Source organism: Thermobia domestica, chromosome 9 (genome assembly GCF_964235325.1).
Source record: "Thermobia domestica chromosome 9, izTheDome1.hap1.1, whole genome shotgun sequence".
Classification (NCBI taxonomy): domain Eukaryota; kingdom Metazoa; phylum Arthropoda; class Insecta; order Zygentoma; family Lepismatidae; genus Thermobia; species Thermobia domestica.
The window spans coordinates 208916904-208928634 of record NC_137462.1 but is presented as its reverse complement, the minus strand read 5'-3'; positions in this window follow the sequence as shown (position 1 = coordinate 208928634).

Genomic DNA, 11731 nt, shown 5'->3' with positions numbered 1-11731 from the left:
TTCCTCTTGATCCTTGGGAGTTGGCCCTGCTATCTTCCCATTAGCAGAACATAGGTCCTACGGAGGTCATGTTTGTCTTCCCCATTAAAACATGACGATACTCTGCTACCCTCCTGGTTCGCCTTCGGTCGAATATTCAGAGAACAATTTGCAATTTCCTGGATCTTGTGCCTGCAGTGGAACGAGTTCTAAGCACAGGTTGTTTTGCCTAACCTAACGCGATCCAGCCTGTTAGGTGGCTATTGAACGACTATCTAACTTCATCACCCTAATAGTAAAGGGAAGATGACACTATAGGGTTCAGCTTAACAAATTATTATATCCTGCTCATATTTCTTCATGTTCGCACATCACTGTCCTGTACTTAACGCACACAGTTGTGAAGTTCGCTGCGCAGGATTAATAACGAAAGATGATATATGTACACATTTTACGCTGAATATATTAACTAGGATAAATATTGATATATATATATATATATATATATATATATATATATATATATATATATATATATATATATATATGTATATATATGGTTATAGTATATATATATTTACAAAATGCTCGCGCACATAGCTAATATAAGTGCTTACTAAGATAAACTTAAATGTTCGTAGCTAGTACTGTCCGCTACTATAACAGAGTCACGAATTCCTCTGTATGAGAAAAGCGCGAAGAGTGATCTTTTTACTCTGATGACAGGAACCGAATTCTCTTTACGAGAGCACGATGAGTGATACAACTCTTACGATGACAAGACACCAATTGCCTTGCTTCCCGCTGCCTCCTTGTTTTTTTTATGAAACCCACCTTCTACTCGAAAGGCTGGGCTCGCTTTCCAGCTTTTGTGAATTTTATGACGGGGGTGAAGCGGGGATGAAAAGGGTTGCCTACAGAGGTCATTGTCCCCTCTGACCTTAATTTGCACTTTCACTGTTTCTCATCTGAATCATTCAAAACTGTTGACAGATAATCACAAACTGATCTTTCCGCAGGATAGCTGAAATGTCCAGCTTTCAAATGACACGTAGCACTACACTTATGACGTTCCTATTAAACATGTGGATATGCCTAGTTCCATACTCATTGCACTAAGAAAAATCAATTCTCCGGACAGCGGTAACTTATATTGTACAAATATACGGAATCTCTTGCTTACTACAGAAATCAGTACGGAGCATACGTTGTCCGTATGCTACATAGACACTGCCCTTAGATGTTACATCATGCCGTTGTAGGATATTTGAAATCTAACAGTCTTCTTTATATTACATACATATATGTATGTTACCTTCGTCAGCTATATACTTCCATTTGTATGTGTAGGGATGGTCACGAGAGAGTTCGAGCGAGTTTTCATTGACTCGACTCGAAACAGACATCTTTGAGCTAGACTCGAGAACTCGACTCGAAAAATTTCCTCCAGCTCGACTCGGAACTCGACTCAAATTTGACTCGAGTTTCGAGTCAGGTCGATCCAAAACGAACCAAATCGAGCTAAATTCTGTATATAGTTTCAAGTACTTTCCTCAAGTATCCTACATAGACAATATCATTATTATCAATGATACTTACTACAATACTACAAATTATTATTATTATTATTATTATTATTATTATTATTATTATTATTAAACAATACCGTGCATAAACATGCAAGTTAGATGGTTTGTATCTGAATACTAAAAACTAGTTAACTGATGACCTCGGTACTTGTGAAGTCTAGGAGGCAAGGACATAGTTCACGATATTCTGGGTTTGAGTTCCGGAGGAGCAAGTATCCGGGCTCGAACCAAAAATCGTTAAAAGTTAGAGGGCACCGGCCACACATGTTCAAAACTGCTTGGTCCGGGTTTAGGGTTCAAAACGGCTCGGCTCACAGCTCATTCTCTATCGAGCCGAGCCAACAGCTCGCTCACCGAAACTGACATGAGCCGAAACAAACCAAGCTTATGGCTCACCCCAACCGAGCCGACTCGAAACGATGGCTCACCTGAGCCGAGTCGGTGCCTCATCTCAACCAAGCCGGCTCGAGATGTTCACTCAGTTGAACCGAGCTAAGCCAATTAACATCCCTACACGGGTTGGGCTTTTACTTCGGCTCAACACTTTGACCGTACAGGTCTCAGCCTTCGTGGTGAGAACTACAATATATACTTATGTTAGTCCTCACGACATTTGAGGCTGTCTCGTTATAAAAATCCATTGTCGTCTTGTTAATCGAGACGAGGCGAGATGCGATCAATGTCTCACCTCGTGAGCAACACTAAAAATATTCCACATTACTGCTTACATTTCTCATAGCTTTCGCTTCCCAGTCTAATCAGGAAATGATTTCAAACCGAGTTAAAACGAGCTAAGCGAGCGAGTCATTTTTCAAACTCCACTCGACTCGAAACTCGACCTCAATACAGTGACTCGGCTCGGAACTCGACTCGAGATAATTGCCTTTGACTCAACTCGAATTCGCTTCAAGTTTCGAGTCGAGTCGAGTTTTAGCTCGACTCGTGCCCATCCCTATGTATGTGAGATACTCCTGACCGCCTATATTGTTTCATACGGAAAGTAAGTATAGATGGATCACTTATACAGAAAGTATTATAAAACATGTGTTTTCAGTTATACGTTTGCTGTACGTTAAGTCCAAAAACTACAAGATTTACAAATATAACACAAGATTTTACGTACGCCGCATACGATTTTTTCTCACAAGTCAGTGTGCGTGCTATTTCTGCAAATAATGTGATAAAACTGCAATATTCTTTGTTTTATATAACATTATATTCCTTGTATTTACCTAGGAGAAGCAAGCTATGGTTTCAGTATGGTTGTCCCTACGTAAAATAATTTAAGTCCCTTGGTACATGCCCCCCCCCCCCCCGGTACCAAGAGACCACATAAGTTGCTCGGCTAATATTGCTCTGGTTCTTGTTATTGCTGCTATACTCATGTAACTTTTACAGTATGAAACTAAAATATCAGGAACATTTTTTCTTTAGCATAACATAATTATACTCACTTTTCAAAAGCAAAATATAAAAAGTGTTTCTACGGTGCACGACTTCCGCTACTTGGAAATTATTTATCGTTTACTCGGGTGCAGAATAACGTCGTGTCTTGCAATATTATACCCCTCACAACCTTCGACACCCTGCTCAAAAATTTCTGGGTGCGCGAATGGTTACACTTTATGTTTTAAGAATGTAACCACAAACTTCAGTTCATAAATAATAATAATAGTAATAATAAGGAAAAGAAACAAACGATATTTAATAGAGCAGGGCTGTCCAAATGGCGGCCCGCGGGCCGCATGCGGCCCACAAAGCTTTCATGATTTACAATTATTATAACTGATAATATTTTAATTTATATTCATTCATTCATTTAATATTTCCACTCTTCTTTCGGAATAAGGCATCCATTTAGCGCTTCTATACAACAAAAAGGCGCAGGCATCCAAGACAACACTGGAGTCGGTAATGTAATCGTTGCTGAAAGGGACGATTACTTCAATGAACGAATTTATATTTGATCTAGCTTTTTAAATCAGACCCTTTCTTCCTCGAACTTTGCCTAGAAGCCATAGCGCGCAAGAAATAGACCACCTCTTGTGATAAACACAATTTAGCATACTTTCCAAGTTGCAATCGTCTGACATTACATTTTGAAAAGGAAGCGTTTAATTTTTCTGAGTTCTGTAGAAACATCGAGAGTATCATGAATGGATTTAATGCGAGATTCTCAGATTTTTACAAACTACAAGACGGCATTGCATTATTTACTAATCCATTGACAATAAACATCGAAGAACAAGCTCCAAACTTACAGCTCGAACTTTGAGACTTTCAGGCTGACCCATTGTTTCAGACAATAACAAACAAAGGAGTAGATTTTTCAGACTACTTTCTAACAAACGTTTCCCTAGCTTTTGTGTGTTATGTCGGAAAATAGTGTCAATGTTTGGTAGTACTTATCTGTGTGAAAGTGCATTTTCCACCATGAAAATTGCAAAGAATCGCTCCAGAAGCTGCCTTGGAGATTCTTCTCTTTTACATCTTCTGCGGGTTACATCTTTTACAAGAGGAATGGATGTAGATACCCCAGCCCTTGTAAACGCTGCTAGTCACCCTCATTAGTCACATTGAATAGGTATGTAATATTTCAAATATATTTTTTATATTTTTCTTTTGTAGTGTAATAATAATAATAATAATAATAATAATAATAATAATAATAATAATAATAATAATAATAATAATAATAATAATAATAATAATAATAATAATAATAATAATAATTATTATTATTATTATTATTATTATTATTATTATTATTAGCTGCGGCCCTCCATCCTTACTAGTAAAGACAGTTATGGCCCTCAGGGTTATTATAATTGGACACCACTGTAATAGAGACTTCTGAATAGGCATGCATGTATATAGAAGGCAACAATCGCTTGAGTTTACCAGTTCAAGAATTCGACTTTTCTTTCTTTCCTTTCAGTTTTATTTTAGTGTACCTTAATAATTTTCTCTGAGAATCTTAATTATTCAAACATTACTATGTTATAAATAAAATAATAACAAGACTGGTTTATCATACGTACAGTATATAAATAAGAAAAACTTACTACGTCAATAATGTCAATTACTTGAAACAGTACAAAGTAATTTAATTTACATTAATGAAGTTATCAAATAATAATAATAAAAAAACAGTGCAAGTTGAGAGGTCGCTATACTGCCCATGGTCCAGCGATTTTATTACATCCAGGCACCAGACCATATTAAAAAAAAAAAAAACGATGGGCGGACGAGTATAGACACTATTAAATATGTCGAATGCAAGCATCACTAAAATTGTTATGCATAATTTGAAGTAAAATTAATAACATCATTTTAATCCAGTAGAAAAATTCTGGGGAGGACCAGCTTGGCTTCTAGGGGGGCCGGCCCCCCTCTAGTTCCGCCTATGAACACAACACGGAAATTGCTCTCATAAAACTAATTGAAAACAAACATGATATAAGTATCAAACGTAAACTTACTCTAGAGCTCCCTCTTGGCGTACGAGTCTTCGACATTGTAGACCCAAGATCAGTTCCCGCGCTCATATGGTTCGGATTTCATCTGTTGGTCCATGTGTTATGTAACTTCGGTGTTGACAGGGACGCTAAACTCTAATACAATGCAAACGTGCTCTAAACACACTACTTCAGATTTCACATCAATACAAAATTTTCTGCTTGACGAGAAATCCCCACGTACATTTGGTAACAGGAAACCTGGCATGTGGACGTTGATACTTCTCTAACGCAGGGCGGATCCAGGGGGAGGGGGGCGATCACCCCCCATAGGAAGAATCTTTCTTATTTTATATATAAATAAAATTCATCCCAGAGTTTGGCGCTCTTAAAAGTAGCTCTAACTACCAGTATTACAACCCCCCCCCCAGAAGTCCGTCCTGGATCCGCCCCTGCTCTAACGTAATACAACAGTGCATGTGCGGAAACCTCCGCACAAGTCGGTAAATGCTAATAGCTTACATGGAAACGTATGACTCCCCTCATGCCTTTGTATCACTCAGATATCCAGAACTTTCAGTGTTCGTTCTCAAATCTGAGAAAGTGAGACTACCATTATACAGAACGAAGAGAATTCACACTTCTTTGCTGCGCGTCAAAAACTGCAACGTGCTTCAGTTCAAGAAAAATCATACCATATGAAAATAATTTTAAAATTAATTCTACATTCTCTAAGTAATAAAAAATAGATAGATTAATTAAATTAGTGTGAGTGAGCACATGCAAATTTGAAAACATCCTCAACCTGCTTCTAGTGGCAACTCCAAAGTTTTGTAAGAGGGAAGTCGCATCTATAGTGGCAGTGAAACCGGAATTTCCCCTCTCTCCTCAAAACTCCTGGCTTTGAGGCATGGAATGATGTTTTAACTTTGAAAGCATTCTTTAAATTCTGATATGAGGTACTAGTATTACAGAAAAAAAAATCAATTTGCATTCCGTAATCATATTTCCAGTAGTTCTCTTGCATACAGAATTATTGAACTTATTAGTAATTTATTCGACCATTCCTTTTCAGCATTAAGACGTAGACCGATTGTTTAACACAGAATCTGAATTACGTTTTCTCTTACCAGAAATTGAACCCAGTATCCTATGCAAAAGACGCGTTTATTAATCATATTGCACGAGGACGCTTCAAAATATGCATGAAGTTCCCAAGTGCAGTGGGGACCAAATTTACTGAACATTTGTGTTTCCCGCCAAAAAAAAAAGAACTACCCTACATGACTCAATAATTGATACAAAACCCGAAAACCGTGATAATTCTGACTTTTAGACTAGCAAGAACAACATAGATTCGTGTTTATGTAGCCTATTTCTTTGTAAAATTTGAAATTTTATTTTTCTACATCATGCTATTCTCTATTTATGTATTTTAAAGCTATTAATTTGAATTACAAGTGTAACACTTATTTATATATTTGACTGAATATATGCTTTCACAGTAACTTTTCAGAGGTAAATTAATTTAAAATTTAGTTTAAGGATATTCATTTGTTCTTTAAAAACTTGCGAAAACATCACGTGTTATTAAATTCCGAAATCGAAAAGTGCATTAAGAAAGTTTTTTTATTATAATAATTTGTTATATGAGCGTCGCAGAGTAATCAATCTTGAAATACTACTGCAGAGCTTTCTCGCCCTTGAAACAATGTCAGTCTCTCTCCCGCAAGAAGCAGAATAAAAATACTCTGAGTTCTTCACTTCCATCCAGTAGCGTAGCCAGGATGTGTTTGGGGGGGGGGAGCAAGTGCTGTTATAGGTACATATAGAAAAATTACAAACAAAAAATATATAAACATAAAAATATATAAAAAAATTACAAACATCAAAGTACCAAAGTACACTGTCGGACCTCTTTGGGAGGGCGGCCCCTCTGGACCCCCCTTCCCTAAGCCACTGCTTCCTTCCATTCGACCCGCAATCAACACAGAGCTTACAGGTTTTCCTTCTCTCCCAGTCGCAGAAGATTCTACATTATATGTAAGATCAGATGTTTAAAGTGCTGTTCTGTGGTAGCAGCGGATGCTTGGAAGATCCAAGAACACATGAATCAACCGAGAGTAACATCAAGCATTATGACTTACTCTCTGTTCTCATCTCTCTCATGGACAAATCAAGGTTGCACACTCCTTGTTAAACTAACTAAAATATATGTTGAGCCGTTCCTCATTCGTACAAAGATAAGCATTCATAATTTATTGTTTGTTTTTTTTTTTAAATTTCTTCGTATTAATTGGGAAGGCATGGGACTTTGTGACTACATTTTAGATCCGCCTCTGGATATTACTATTATAGAAGTCCAGAAAATTTAGTTGTTTTTTGATGTTTGTGATACTGTAGCGTCCTTAGTTTCTAACACTGAATATTAATTGTGGTATTCGAATTTTTCATTCAATATGTAATTTAAAATATGCAATAATCAGATGTAGTGTCATTTGGTTAAATATAACTTTATGTTGGGTTTGCAACACTGTTAATGTGGTTGTACTGCAGGGTATGTTAAATAATGTCCTCCTATCGATACGAAACTTCAGTGTGTTTTATCTATTAGTTTAAAAGTTACAAGAGCATTTGACGATAGTCCACTATAAATTCTCAATTCGTTTTTTGGTGGACTCCTCTGCAATAAAAATTACAAAAGTGTGTTGAAAAGGAGAATGGCATTCACTGAATAGTTAAACGATTAATTCAGGAATGATAGTTCTTATAGGTGTAACAGTGTTATTATACTACTGCAATCATCCTTATACCTCAGACTTCCCAGAGCAAATAGTGCAGCAATGATGGACAAACTAAAGCATCCGTTTTTACCCGAAGTATTGTAAATTAGATGCAATTCGGGTAACCCAGATCATACAACTACGAACAGTCCGCAGGAAGCGATTATTATGCATTACATACAGCTCCATAGTTCTTGAGTTAATTACATGTTTAAAAGAACATGTAATGAAGCGTTATTAAAATGCATATCTTTCTCGACAAGACATCGCTGTAATAAGAGAGACGTGGGTATTGGGTAAATTTAAAGTTGTCGAAAATAAATAAATCAGGAGACTAATGACTAGTATAGCAGGAGCTGGCCCAATAATCTGATTTAAAACAAAGTCCATTCAAATAGGATAGGCTGATAGCTGTGATCGACTGAACTCGTACGCCCAAATTAGGGTGTAAGTCGCACCGTTTAATCTCTTTCCATGCTGTGTATTCTCGCAGCTGCGAACTCAAAGACTTAATACTGTTTTTAATCTTTTTATAATACTGTTCTAATCAAAGATAATCCGTCAATAGAAAACTTTATCATTATTATTATTTAATAAAAGAAAAAAATGCAAATTACAATAGGAACTCCGAAAAGAAAACAGTATTATACTTCTAGTTGAGTCAAAAGTTCCACAATTCCAATCCATCTAGTAAAGTTTTTCTAATAAATTAAATATGGTATTATCAAATGTGGCGAGAGATGTCTCAATATCTTGTTAATAGAATACAATTTCACTTTCGTCACCACAAAAAACAAGTCCTATAGCACTACTGTTCTGAGGTATATTTTAGTACGATTAATTTTCTTACATCACAGAATAAATAGTTATTGTAGATGATGTTATACGAGAAAATAGAATCAGGTCGTGAAATACACTGGAAATAAAATTTTGAATAGATGATAAATAGGAACCGTATTTATACACACACAGAATTCCATAGAAAATTTGGAAAACAACACGCAATTCCAAAGAAAGAAGTTTTTGGATTAGCTCAAATTATATAGAATTGTTAATTAAAATACAATTTGTATTTCTGTAAGTTGTAATTGATAATCAATGTGAATATATTTTATATATTTTTACTATATTGAATTAATCATCTTTTAAAGAATGCACACGAAAATACACAATAAATAACAAGCTTCAGTTTTAGCTCTTCTTGAAGCAGAATCACGACGCTTTTATATATAGATTATACAAATTGGATTTGGATTTTTTTTTTTTTTTTTTTTATCCTCGAACTAGTAACATGATTAATGTCTTAATATTTGGAGCGATGATTATATTTAACACAAACATATGAAGGATAATAAAGCAGTTTCAGTAGCACAGAAATACTTCATGAATATAAGCAATTGACTTGAGAAAAACATTGAAAATCTACTTCAAACCTGAATGAAGTTGTAAGCTTAAATATATTGATTATGAAAAACATTAACGCTTTATAATTAGTACATAACAGGTATTAATTTTCCTTTCGACATAATGTTATAATGTTACGTATAAATCTTTTGACACTTCATACTAAAATACTAAAATATTTACACATGTAAAATCCTAAGATTTTGTATTTTTCCTGGGAACAGTCTCACTGCTATTAAAACAGCAAATTGGACGGCCCATCTTCGATGAATTTTTATATTCGGGGTTACGGTACACCTGAATATTTTGATAAAACCTTCTACATCATGTCCACGTGTAAGTATATAAGTTTCTAATACACGCTTTATGAAAAGGTTACTTGCAAAGAAACTCGCAAACGCAAAATGATTGCTTGTATGCATCCAATAACTGAGGTACGTATTTATTTTATTTTATTTTTAGATTTAATTCCTGATTTAGATATTACCCATATTAAACGGATCATCATATTGAAGGTAAAAGTTAAATTTACTGGAAATAAAATGAAGGCATCCTCATTTTTTCAAAATATAATATTTAACATTGCATTTCTGCTTATAAGAATTGTATAGTGTACACCAGAGTCGTTAACCAGCAGAGTACACAAACATTCAACATTAGTTAATACTCCGCTTCCGAGATCTACTTTCTTGGAAAGTATTATGCGAATAATTATAAAGCCACATATATTAAGATCGCTCTTAACTATAGTGTTCTGCATAGTTGTTAATTAGCACTTTTGTAGTAGTTACGGTGTTTGATTTGAAATTTAACAATAGACTCCAAAAGGGTTTCGTTTACAGTTGATTCGTGGTTATCTTTGTATTATTCACATATATATATATATATATATATATATATATATATATATATATATATATATATATATATATATATAACAGGTTATAGGTATGTTACAAGATACACGACGACAAAATATACATATCAAAATACAACATCTTGGATAGGGGTCAAAATTTCTTACATAACTTGCTTTAATTTTTAATGTATTACTCTTTTTAACAAAGTAGTTTTACGAATGTGTTTCTGAATACCAAATCGAAATGAATCCTTATTACTTGTGTTTGAAATGTTGAACGCTTCAATCATTACAATAATCATAACAAATAACGCCAATACGAATAAAATATATTGATCATTTTATAAATAGTAAGTTTCTCACGAAATCTCTCCTTTGAAGGCAGTTTTTGGTGTCAGTTGATTTTAAATCAATCAAAAAACGATCCTTCCATCATCAATTTTTCTTTTTCTTTTCCAAAACGCAAGCGCAATGTATCCAAAATCAATAGAACACAGGTGAAAGAACATAAATATCTCAATAAGTATCTTTAGCTAAGCGAAAAATTTCATACAATACAGCGTTATTTGAAAAATTACGTAATTACTGTTTTCTTTTCACTTGAGTCGTCCAATTGCCTAATGGGTTTTCATGAAATAGAGCGACTCTACTGTTTCCGGATGGCTTAAGAGGAAAGGGGAGGTCCAGAACTAAAGTAATTAAATATGTTTCATAATGTTGTTCATAACTAATTCGTAATGTGGTCATCTTGTGTGTCCTTTTCACGCGAATATGCTTTTGAAAACTTGAACTTTTTCATATTCATATGTAAGCTTATCTTATATTCACGATTTTAACTAGTGTATCGAATGTTTCTGGATTTAATTTATGATTATTAATCTTAAATTTCAATTCTTAACAATATGCCAAATATAAGGTACTATTGCAGCACATAGTATCTTAGTACAAAACGGTCGATAACGATCTAAACCAATCATTACTGACGATACTTTTAAGTAGCGGTTAAGAAACGCATTATGAAAGCTAAGTACCACATTGAATGTGGTTAGTACTCGTAAGTAAAATCTACTTTACATTTTTTTTCAATCCAAAGTGTCAATTTTGCATGAACTACTCAACCATGAATAAAATTATCGAGATTAAAGTCTGTTGACTGCAGCTTCTGAACTCACGAATTCGAGTTTGAACATCTGTTTCCAACTCACCAGCCTACAGTTTGAGCACCTACCACTTCTTGTTTTGTTCTGCACGAGGCCTCTTATGGTGAAGTTGTGTTAACTAGAATTATCACGCCTAACGTTCCTGCAAATAACTCCAAGATTAATAAGCATTTTAGCACTGGAATATTACGAGGTTTCCATTAACCTCAGGGAAAAGATACTCGTTTCTATTTGAAACTGGATGAAGGAACTGTTCATTGTTGGTTCTGTAAGTAAAGAGTTTTCAAGTCGAGCACCTTGGTGGTTGAGGTGGTGCATAATTCCATGCTAGTGTTACGCCTGTTTAGAATTTTTACAGTAGTACTTTTTTCTTTTTTTTTAAATTTCGATCGAAAACTTGCAAGAACACACTGTTCTACCCCTACGTGTTCCACATAGTTTAAACTGGCATGAGCATATCGGGCAGTAACACTGAAAATGTTCTGCAAGCTTGATTAGA